General features: G+C 35.8%; 1 protein-coding gene across 1 annotated transcript in view; it reads left to right on the top strand.

The window, feature by feature from the left end:
• The window catches only part of CDH19 (cadherin 19), a 117794-nt gene that overhangs the window by 51390 nt on the left and 53734 nt on the right, over window positions 1-12670 (top strand). The window contains exon 3 of the mRNA XM_075142160.1: window positions 6617-6708. The gene's annotated coding sequence lies outside the window, so the exon portion shown is untranslated. The remainder of the gene's footprint in view (window positions 1-6616; window positions 6709-12670) is intronic.

The following is a 12670-nucleotide window of genomic DNA, read 5'->3' as shown; positions in this document are numbered from 1 at the left end:
GTGCAAATTCCTTCTGTCTTTCATCCTTCAGGTGAAGAACACAAAAAGAGACCATTGTTCAAGGGTCCGTGAGCTGAGACAATGTGTCACACTCATGACGCCCTTCCCAGGCGCCTTAACTTCCTGTGGAGCTGGGAGAAAACTTGAGGGAAAGAATAAAGGGAGAGGAGGACCTGTGCCAATATGGTGCAAAGTATAAAACCCCCATCTTTGCTAACAAATTGGAAAACAGTGCTAGTTTCAGTTACTGCCCTGTTCATCTTCAAACAGCTGATCTCTGTCTTTCTCCATGAGATGCAGATAGCTGTCAGAGAAGATTAAGGGCATTGCTGATGCTCTTTTTATGTATCACTGTGATATATATTGGCTGGACCAAAATTTACCCTTAATGGCAATTCCCAATGGTAGATGAGCTAGAATGATTTATGCTACTTTATATCCCATGAGGTACTCCTGGAAAATAAAAAGATGTTTCCAGACAAATTAAGATGACAACCAGACTTACAGAACGAAAATGTGGTAAGTGTATTGGTTTTCCCCTAACATCAAATTTAACATATAAATTGAATTGGTTTCAAATGCCAGATCATTAGATAGCTGGCGTACACAGCTATTTTCATAAAAGACTGACCCATGAAATGTATAAATAGCATTTGGAAATGTCACATAGAGATAAACTGTGCTGATTGCTCAGCTTTTCATATGCATGCTTTCAGGATTGTGCAAATGTTAGAAAATTAGACCCATTTTCTGATGCTTTACATGTAATATTATACTACTCAATTCTTTATCTCAGCTATTTTTTTAAGTGACCATCTTATGAAAAGATTTTTTCCCACTTAAAGATTACGGGAATACAGAATATAGACTCAAAGACTGTCACAGTTTAAGACCAGTTTGACAGCATGGAGACTAAATGGGCTCAGTTACCTGAACATTTTAATCAAGCTATATGAAATTTTTACAAGTGACACGACTCCCCTGACCTGCGGGGAGACGACATGGTGCCCTGCAGGGTGAAGATCAGGCAGGTCAGCACAGCAGTCCCCAGCATGTGGTGCACAGTCTGGGAAGGGGCCATAGAGGTCCCTGGGGTCTCTCTGGTTCCCCCTTAGAGTTCTCCCATGTGTATCCAAATAGTTTCTCCCCTCACATACCCCTGGGGTCCCTCCCCCATGTACCTCTGGGATCTCTCCCTGAGCCACCCCAACCCCATCAATTACTGGCTCCGCAGGCAATATCTGACTGTACGAACCCCTTAGCACCCAGCACCAGCCCGTGGATGTGGCTGTGGCTGGGTCCCTCTGGGCTTTTCTCCTCTTCTGGTAGCTCCCACAGCCACGGGGAGGCTGATTGCGCCTGAGGTGTTTCGCTGTTTTGGTAACAGGGCTACTCCCCTGCACAGTGGGATTCGCATCCTAACGCTGCCAGGCCCAGTCATGCACATAAGGACAGGTAGCAAATTTCTCAAGAGATACATCAGTAGGAGCAGCTAACACAGAGCAGCACTACAAGCTGCGTGCGATGGGAGCCTGAGCCCCCCTCAGGTGCTAACCCAGATCCTGAAGCATCCTCTTTTGATGGACATAGCTAGTTAGTTCCACCACCATCATCTGAATGACCCAGGCAAGTAACTGCCTGCTCTTAACAACCCAGCATTAACAAAACAAAAAGTTCCTATTACACTTAGGAGTCCTTAAACCAAACCTAATAATTAAGTTACATTAAAACAAAAAGTTTTTCGCAGTAGATAATATTGTTTATTTCCTACAAATGAAAATATTCTCTCAAAAGAAAAGAAAATTTAAAGCAAGAACTTACCCCCAAATATGGTGTCTACAAGCATGGGTTTATTGCATATATGAAACATTCAAAGAAACTCTGAAATATAAATTTATAATCACATTTTCCAGATATATTATACAAAGTAGAAATGTAAATAATTCAAAGTCGTGAATAATTGGTAAGTTCTCATAAATCATGGATTTTTGCTTTTCTGTCCATTGGGTTTTTTGCTGTGTGATTTGCCTTATTTTTTCTTTTTTTTTTTTTTTCGGATAGATAGCCTCTCCAGAATAATAGCTGATTTCCAAGTGGAGAAATACTGCTTAAGTCTGAGCTACTATAACCTGATTCAGTCCATTTTGTTTCAAATGAAAACAAGGCAGCACAAAAAAAGTGTTACATCATAAAAATGATAGACTGCATTCCTCGGTATTACTAATCATAAATGTCAGAGAGAGTAAAAAGTATACTATTTCAGTGGGATATCTGAAGGTAAACTCTGTAGGAACAATTTCAGTGGTCTTTTATAGACAGCAACTTCAGATTTCTAGGAATTTGTAATTGTTGCATGTAGGTTTTCTTTTTTTAAGTCCGGGTATGTTGGAGCAATGCTCGCTATACCTAAACCAGGGAAGTGAGATGAGCCTACAGGCTCACGTAGCAGAACCTACTGGAGAATGAATTGATGTCAGTAAAAGACTGAAATCGTATTCACCTGCAATGCATGAAAAATGCGAGAGTATTAATTTATATGTGACAAAATCACAGAAAACTATAAAGTGAGGAAATAAAGAAAACTTAGTTTTGCTTTTTGTTTTGATGGTTTTTTTCACATCCAAAAAGAACATATTTCTTTTCTTTCTACACTATGACATAGTATTTATGATTTACGTATGATAGCATGATACCATAGTAGTATGACATTGTGATAGTAATCATATTGATCATAAATCATAGTAATCATATGGAAGAAAAACATTTTTGTAACAGCTGTGTTAAGAAGGGATTCAAAATGTGTGAGAAAAAATTTCTTAAAGATTTTTTTTTTTAATATACTGGAAAACATGAAGAAATGTCAACTCTTTTGGATAATATTATTCCTCTTGTCCAATCTGGAGACAAATGGTTTCTAGAAAGTGCTTATATTATAATTCAAAGTAACTTGTACGAAGAAGATAAATAGTGTGTTTTATAAGAATTTCAAACATTATTTTAAGCTAGTTAATCTATGAAACATCTTTGTTCTGGTTTAATTTCCTTTACTGGAAACATCCACCTCTACCTAAAATGCAAAACATATCTAACAGAGGAACTGTGAGCTATACTCCTAAATGTAAATTAGTACTAACGTATTTAACAAGATGTACCTTGATCTTCACTAATATTAATATGAACTCAGAAGTGAAAGAACTTGCTCAGAAATAAAATATTTCTGTGGGGATGGCAGTAAGGTTAAGAATGCAGATCATCTGACCTGTTTGTAGATGTCTTTTAAGTAATTCATTCGTGCAGGTTAATTGTCAAGATCCCCTCTAGACAAGAAAGAGGGTGATTTAGACTTCATATGTCAGCTACCTTTCTTACAATGCAGTAAAATACTGATTCCTTTCTCTTTCCATTGACTATTGAGGGAGCCTGCATAGGCACGTTACACTAGATCTTTAAATTTCAGGTGCTTAAATTAATAAATGCAGTCTTAAGAAAACATGGGAGCCTCAGGCTTTGTATTATTAAAAAAAAATACTATCTATGCCATAAAGAATAATCATTCACAGGCATGGAAAAAAATTAGATAATCTCTTAGGTTATTAGCAGACCTATAATATCTACGAGTCCACAATAAACACTGTAATATTTCATCTTATAGTCATAATTTTTCAATAAAAAGGAACTTTATTCCATTTTATGTTCTGTTCTTCTGGTAATAAAATTAATTTTTCTACCTCATTTAGCAGTTGTATTTAGCAGGCAATGATTCTAGGAGTAGAATTAATTCACACGAATAGTTCTAATAAAGATAATGTAATTAAATAGTAAAAAAGTAACCAGTAAAATTAAAAAAAAAAAAAAAAAAAAAGGAAAATTAAACATTTTGGACATTGTAACTTTGGCCACACTGTAACTTTGGCCAAGGCTCTGATATATCTTGTCAAAATGACAGTGGGTACCTGTGGAGAAGCACTGGATGTTTTTTACTCAGCAGAAACTGTGAATAAGTTTGATTTAACTGAGGCAGAGAAGCTGCAAATTGATTTATTGATTCATTTAGGACACAGTCAGAGGTAACATATAGAAAACCCTAGAAAGAAGAGGACAGCATTATTGTTTCCTTCCTTAATAGGTGTAAAAGGTTGGAACTCTGTCAAGTGGCGGCAAGTTCATCTATGTAAAAGACAATGTAAGGTATTTGCCTGTTAGACACATCGATCGCTTGATGCAGGGGAGAACCATAGGTGACAGCCTCAGCAGGTGCTGATGGCTTGCTGTCTCCCACAGCTGGGGGAAGGAGATAACCAGGGGATGCTAAGCCAGCCCAGCCCTGCTGCCGGTCACAGCACCAAGCTCAGGCATGCAGGCTGCAGCTGCACTGCTGACAAATCATGGGAGGTTTATTAGTCACAGCCTGCTCAGTCTTGCCCTATATTGCTTCATGAAGTTAACAGTTAGTTAAAAATTTTTTCAAAATCAGTTCACAATTAGTTAAAAATCAGTTCAAAAAATCAAATTTAAAGTTATATATTCTCACATCCCTCTCTCAAGAGAGGAAATGAATTTAAAGAAAACAAACAACCCTTTTCAAATTTTGAAAAACTAAAAATGTTAAACTGTATCATTTTCACGTACAAACCCCACCATTTTTGTTTTTAAACACCAACATATTTATAAACAATGGTCATAAAATACCATGGAAACAATTTTTTCTTTAAAAAAAAAAGTTTCATTCAAGTATCTTGCACTGAAGTCACATGACTTAAAGATTTTTAGAGGGCATACCTCAACAGTAATTGCTTTAGATCTTCAGAACTTCTCCATTAGGTAGCTAGCTGTAGATATATATTGGTAAGTTTGCATAAAAGTCTGTGTGTTTACCACTATTTACCATTGATTTACAAAATAAACTACATATATAAAAAAAGGAAACAATTTGATAGCATGTTCATTAAATCACATATAAGCTCCTTAACTTGCAAACATAATTTGGGGTTGGTTTTTGATCATTTACAAAGCCACAACCTGGCTGTACAGCAATAGTCCACCAGTGATACTAATACTGTGTTAAAAAAACATGCTTTTTAGTGTTGGAAATTATTTTACACTTTAAACTTCTGAAATACTTCTAAAAATGTAGTAACTGTATATATACTTAGTTTATGTTTTGTTTTCCAATATTCACAATGCTCTCTAACTCTCCCATTTCTAAATCTGTGATAAAAAACCCAAAAGTAATCATGTCTTTCTCTTGTAACCTTCTAGCAGATTACAATTATAGCAGGCGAATTTTTTACCACGTTTTGAGATTAATTTGCCATTTGCTGATAACTTTAACCAAAACCTATGGCGTTCAATTTACTCCATTAAACTCAACTGAGTCAAAGATCTCTTTCTATAAAGAATAAGAAAGCCAGGAATAATCTTGGATATCAGATGGGTAAAGTGATTAAGCTCCAAGTACTTTCTGTTTCGCACTGGTTCTTGTATTGAGCCAATCTTTGTGATATTTATATATCAGTTAGGAAATTGTGCTAAAATCTTATCAAAAGGCATTATCTTGAAATATTAATTTTCTTTTAGTTCTTTTCACGCCTCTGCTTCCTACACAGAAAAAAATCCATTGTTTTGGGGATATTGTCTAAGCATTCTGAAGAGGAACGAGCATTCGGATTTAGATGTAGTGAGGTTGGAAGTAGTTCTTAGATATTGTATTAAGATGCTCAGCAAACTGAACACTATACAAGAAAAAGCCCTGTGACATGAAGAGATTAACCTTAGCCTTGAAAAGAAACAGTACCATCTTTACTAAGGAGCTGAAGCCATAAACATGCTGTAAGCATCCCAGTCACTCTCCTACCTTATCAGGTATTTTCTCCCTTCAAACCTTCTCCTCTATTGTACAAGTAATAAATAACCTGGCAAAGAAAACTTTTTTTCTTTTTTTCTTTCTTTTTTTTTTTTTTTTTTAGTTTGTTCAATTCATAGCATATGATTTCTCCATTCAAACAACAAACAACAAGATGGGCTGACCAGGGGCAGCAAAAGTGGCTGGTGTTAGAAGAGAGGGAAAAAGCAGCCTAAAGTCATGGTGCTACTGAAAAAACTTACGTTAAACTATAAGCTATAAACTATAAACTATCCTTTTAGAGGATTGCAGAAGAGCAAGAGAGTCCTCTGAGGGGGTAAAAAGGGGACTTCTTACAGTTCATTTACCATTTAGCACAAAAAGAACTGAATTATTAGTACAGAACAAAGTTCTACTGCGAGCTGGTTGAGGAAGTGCTCTTCAAGGTGAAGTGCTTTCATTGCAGATGAATTATGTGGCCTCTATGCTGAATCAGTTGCTGTTTCCACAAAGATGCATTGCAAATCCAAATAGACTGAATTGCAAGAATCCTGATAATAGATCATATTTTGCTTTAAGATTGCCTTTTCACAAAGCCTGCTTGGTCTCTATTTGATCCTAGCTGCAGATAGTTCAGCATCCAGTTTGATATCAATATTTGAAAAAAACTTAAGTGGCGTGATCCACAGATAAAAATGCCCTCTTTTCCTGTTTATATGAACCAACTGGATTTGTATGAGATAACATTTTTTTTCTTCTGATTCTCTTTAACAGAGAAAGATATTCCTTTGAAGCATTTCAGAGAATTTGATCAGCTTAGAATTTTTTAACTTTGAAACAGCTCAGAGTTCAACCGTTTCCTCAAGGTAAAATATTTTTTTCAAGCAAATTGCAATTTTAAGCAGTAGTATTGTTCTATTTATTTATTTTAAATATTGCTGTGTGCATTCTGTAAAACTCACCTGATATCAAGTACAGGAAATGGCAAGACATACCAAAAGGCAAATTCAGAAGATGTAAAATCCCTTATCTACTCCCTGTTCTAGCTGGCATATTACCTCTTTTCTTTTGGAGGTTGTGTGTAAATGTTTCATACATTTGTTTCTTTTAGTTTTACCTAATCCTTCTTGATACTATTTCAGCAATGAGTAGAGTCAAACATTAGATTTATAGGTTACTCTACAGAGTAGAGCTTATTTTCATGTTCTACTAAGAAAGCTTGAAACCCTTGTAGTTATTTGTTAGGAAAATTATACTTCTATCCGGTGGGGATTTTTTGATTTGTTTTCACATTGCTATGCTAGTGCTCTTAGCATGGATAACAGCTCTGGCCCCTTCCCAGAGAGGGGGATTTCTGTGCCTTGCTTAAGATTCCATGGTACGATGCCAATACCCTGTCCCTGTTTCTACTCCTTTGTTACCACATGGCTGCGAGGGTGAAATAGTACAATAACATAATCAGAATTAACAACGTACATTTTGAGTCATAATTCAGTTAAGGGCAAGGAGGTCACAAAAGTAATTTGAAGGAAAATGAGAGGGAAAATATACAGAATTTAGTTTCCTGGCTGACAGTTGTTGGTAATAACAGCAAGAACTCAGGACTACAATATTTTTAGTGCTCTTTTGTATATCTTTCTCTATAACAAAACCATGAGAGCAGGGAGTAATTCCAGTTTATCTCTACACAAAATTTCAGCCAGTTGTCTAAATACTTTAATCTTAGGTTTTTTTAAACAAAGCACTAATGAAATTATGATGCACTACTGAATGATGTTTCAATGCAAGGTAATTGAGAACATCTCTGTATTTTGCAAATACCCTGCATAGGAAAATACCCTTCAATTCATTACACTGGCATGTGATGTCCTTTGTGAAAGCAGTTAAATATATTTCTGTGATTTAGGCACTGATTTTCAAAGTGGCCTTTTAATTCTGAGTGTCCAGAGGACAGTTATTTTCTTTAAAATTGACGTTTACAGTAGATGACTAAATAGGCTGTAGCACACACAATACAAAGTTCATATGTTCTGTAACAGCCTTTGAGGGAAAAAAAAAAACCCTAAATAAAAAAAACTAGTTTTATAAAAATTAGTTTTATATCAGAAGTCCTGAATTATAGGACATTTTTTAATAAAAAACATAAGAGACTTCTGTGCTGAATGCACAGAATGTGCTGAACAATAGTGGCAGTTGGAGAAGGGAGTGAGAGGAAACCTACCATTGAGGCAGCTGCCTATGTTATCTCACAGCTCATGAGAGCTTCCTGGACAAAGCAAAACTTGCCTACAATCACAAAAAAAACCCAACCCTTCTATTATTGTATGGGACAACAAAAGAAATTTACGATATGACGTATCTAACTGTTCCCTGTTTTCTTTCACTTTTGTTAACAATCTTCTTTCTATTTCTCTGAATAATTTTCCACATCCTGTTGCCTCTCATGCCAGCTATCCACTATTTACAAGTCCTGGGCAAGAATCTATAAAAAGACCCAAACCACCTGGAATGATAGGAGATAGCTGGCATGACACAAAATGTAAATCTAGTGATAAAGTCTGATAGCATGATGAGCAGTGGAATTCCACCCAAGGAGAAATATAGGTGTCAGTTCCTCTTTGAATTAAAATTGCAGAGGAAACTTTCAGGTTCAACATCCTGCTGAAAGCTGGCACTAGAATTAAAATGCAAGAATGAAATAAAGCAACATAAAATACAGTAAAGCTGTAGTGGCAATTCCCATCTGGACTGTTCTTTTCACACTTGCAGGATTAAAGTGAGTAACTGATGTACTCAGGAATCTCATGAAAAAGAGCTACAGATTAATGAATTAATTACAGATTAATGAATTCTACGGAATTCTACAGAATTCATTAATCTAGGGAATTAAATTATATAGAATTCGTTCTCTAAGACGTTGAAGTTATAGGTAGATTTGATGTTAAAATGTCCCAAGTTATGGGTAGATTCAATGACTAAAATGTCCCTACCCATTTACTAGTGCAAAGTTCCCAAAGAATGTTTACGATATTTATAATATTTACCAATGCTGTTTAGGAAAGTTGCAGTGCAGCAGACCTGGTTTATGATTCTAATCTGCCCAGTTACTAAATGTTGCATAAAGCACAAGGTGTGGGGAAGGAGGGCAAAATTAAGCAGACAGAAAACGAAAACTGTTATTGTTCTCAGAGTTATTGGGTGATTTCAAATAAATTCAAAGTAAAAGATTTTCAGTTTGTGATCAAGAAGATGAGAAGCAGGGAATTGTCTGAACTAAGAAAATATATAATTATATTTTATTACCTAATCTTGTCACATCCATCATGACACCATAACAGTTGACTATGCCACACACTTACTTTAAACCAAAAGAATGCAGTGGCCCTAAATAAATCACGCTGTCCATGACAAAATGATGTGATTAGTAACACATTCTTCAAGAGGCTTCTCTTTCAGTCTTGCTTTTCCACATCTTTCTTGTTACCTGAGCAGTGTCACTGCAAATTATATCTGTGGACTGGGAACAATAACAATTGACTCCAGTCCCGTTGTTTTCACCAGACTGCAAAATTCAAAGTGTGCTGTCCTCTATTACTGTTAAATCCACAAGGTTTTTATGGAGTTTAACAGCTCAGTTTGGGGAACTTTTTCAAAATAAACTCTTAATAAATTAATAACATACCTCATAACCTCTCTTAACATGGAAAGCACTACTGTTACCATATCCTGGTTTCTTGTTCCTTTTCATTCCCCTTGACTTTTTCATTGGCTTACTATCCAACATACAACTACTTTTGAGACAGCATAGGGCAATCAAAGCCCATCTTTCACTAACTAAAGAACTGACACCTATTTATTAAATATATATAATCCATTAACAGTGGACTTTATAGACCTAAATAATTTAAGACCATTACTCTCTGCAGGATATGAGTTCTGGCTTACATAAACTAGTGAATTAAGTCTTTGTCCATTCAGTTACTATGGCAACTTTATGGACTTCCCAGTTTCAGCTGGCTTGCAATGAATTAAAGTCAGAAACTCTGACAGACCTTGAAAGAAGGGGAATTATGTGGATGAAACTTGTTTTAAAGAAGTGAGATATCCATAGAAACTTATTTCAGTATTTTTTTTTTGTAAGAACTTATTTAGGGGGCAAATTTAAACAATCTGATTTAGTGATTTATGGCATCTTTGAGAGCTCATGCATATTCATATGTTTATATGCATTGAAGTTATCCACTCGGCTGCGTAGGAACCAGAGAACGCTCTCAAGTCTGATGAAGGAAGGGAAATGTCTACAAAGCAGGCATGCTGATGACCAGGTCCAAGGCCAAGAAGTGGCTTGAAAAGTATCCACTCATTTCAATGGACTTTGAAGTGCTATTTCTTCACTACAAATTTTCACAAGCCACTGTGAAGGGATGAACTTTGAAAGAAGTACCCAAAGTCTTACGCATCAATTTCACAAAAAATATGCCTATCTCCATGAAGAGGTCTCCTATCTCCTATCCTGGGATTTTCTTAAAGTATTACTTCCTAGAGGAAACTCCGCGTTTCACAAACATAGTAATTAATGCAGTGAGGGATGGGAAATACAATCCATGCTTGTTTTTCCTGCTCTTCTCCATGAGTTGCTAGCTGAATTTACAGAGACATATAAAAGTTATCAATATAAATAGTAATGAAATTTACTGAAATGGTCATGACAGAAATAGTCCTGGTCATATTTTGCTAACTAAACACTATAAGTCTAATTTTTATAAGTGAGTTTTCAAGGTCAAACATTGGTTATTATATAGTTGTATCTATTTAAGAAAATTAATACAGATAATGGTACGAAATTAGTTGTAGAAAGTCAATTTTACACATAATATACCTTCAAGTTTCATTTAGTTTGGTGTTGGTTGGTTTTGGTTTGGTTTTGGTTTTTTTAAACTTTACCTTGTTACTTTGTTTCTTTATTTAGAGAATTTGTTCAGGAAATTAATATTTCACCTTTACATATTCTTAGTTAAAAGAAAAACAGAAATCCTGGAGCTGTTAGCTTTTCAAACATGCATCATCTGTGGATAAGTTTGTTATTTGCAAAGTCCTCATGTTTCTTCCTTAGTTCTACTCCCAAGCCTTCTGTCTGTCTTCTGCTTTTCAACACAATTCTTCATGGATCTTTGAAATCTTCTCAGACTACTTCTGCCTTCTATAAAGCCTGCTCCTTTCTTGACTGCAAAACTTCTTTTGGTAGTATGTGTTGTGCCACTTCATCATCAAGGTCTGATAACAATAAATTCTATAATTTTCTTAATCAATTCTCTTACCTCCTTTGTTCCGGAGAAACTACTTTGACCATGCAATGCAACTGGCTACTGTCACAGCACCAACACCAGCCTTTGGTGTTTTTAATATACATTTGAAACAGCTGGGAGAGTACTTAATACTTACAGAGCGCTCTGCTGAGTTCTACCAGACATGGGTATTGAATTTCTGCAACTCCTACAAATTTCAGTTGAAAGGACACAAAACAATTCCAGCAGTAATATTTCTGAATAACTTCAATTGAGCTAAATGGGATATATCTATAGATTTTAGCTAAGTCTGACTTTTAAAGATGAGGATAAAATCGAAACATGCAAAGGACCTGCCTGCTGGATTCCACAGCCCTGCTCTATGGCAGCGTGCACAGACCAGGAGGCAATTTATCCTGTGAATGTCTCCTGTGGACCGAAAGGCCCCTGGCCCAGCACACTTGGTGCTCCTTTCCAATGCAGGTCTGACTCCATGCCTAGCTTCTTTCTTTCCTAATCACTGCATGAAAATCTTCTGTCACTTACCGCTCACCATGATTCCTACCCTATTAAAGTCACCTTAGCCAGGATTTACTTTTAGTGTGAACTCCTCCTATTTCTGCCTCTCTCCTCCACTGGCTTCTTGGCTTAAGAAGCTTCTTCCAGTGAAAGAAAAAGTAGGTGATGAAGTTTAAAAATGTTGAGTTTGATTGTGCATTTTAACACTCTAGTAATACATAAAGTACTGAGGATACCTGCTCAGTTGGAGATACAAAAGCTAAGACTACAAAGTACATAAGTGCTCTTGAAATAGTCAAAATTACCCTCTGAATGATTCACAGGGATGCTGGCTCAACAATATAATACAGCACAATTTATTTTTTACAATAGGTTACTGTGAAGTAAAATATCAAAAGAAATCTGTACAGAGAGGTCTGATTGAGAGATAACATTGAACAGAGAAGCAACAGAGGCTCACACAGGTAACAAGGAGATAATGACACACAAAGATTAAAGAGAGGTAAAAAACTTGGATAAAGATGCAATAAACTGTTATTGCAGATGATTTACAGTAGTGGGGACAGAACTGATGGGTGAGTAGGTAGTTCATCAATCTTAGGTGCAAACAGAAAAACAGTTTTTAAATGAAGAATGGGAAAAAACTGGGGAGGGACACTCAGTGCCTCAGCTTCTCAATGAGAAAGGAGAATTCAATGTAGGCTAGGAAGAGGAAGAATCATGTTGTAGTAAGGTAAAAACTAGTTGGAAAAGAAAAGAAATGAATGAAAAGTTAAAAAAACCCCAGAACATAAAATATGGAGAAATAACAAAATATTTTGCCAGTTTCAAAGAGAGCTAGGTGTCTGGCTTTCTTCTATCAAAAGTATTAGTCTAGAAGATAAGAAATCTTACTAACAATAACAATTAACTGAAATAATATCAGCTGAATTTTGGGGGTTACTTTGAAGTCTTTAGCCATATTGAATTTTTAATCCAATTTTCCATTGTTCTCACTGCTTTTTTTTTTTTCTTTTCCCCTCTA

This window comes from Calonectris borealis, chromosome 2, assembly GCF_964195595.1.
Source record: "Calonectris borealis chromosome 2, bCalBor7.hap1.2, whole genome shotgun sequence".
In the NCBI taxonomy this organism is placed as follows: domain Eukaryota; kingdom Metazoa; phylum Chordata; class Aves; order Procellariiformes; family Procellariidae; genus Calonectris; species Calonectris borealis.
The sequence above is the reverse complement of the archived record's forward strand: the minus strand, read 5'-3'. Positions and strand labels throughout refer to the sequence as shown.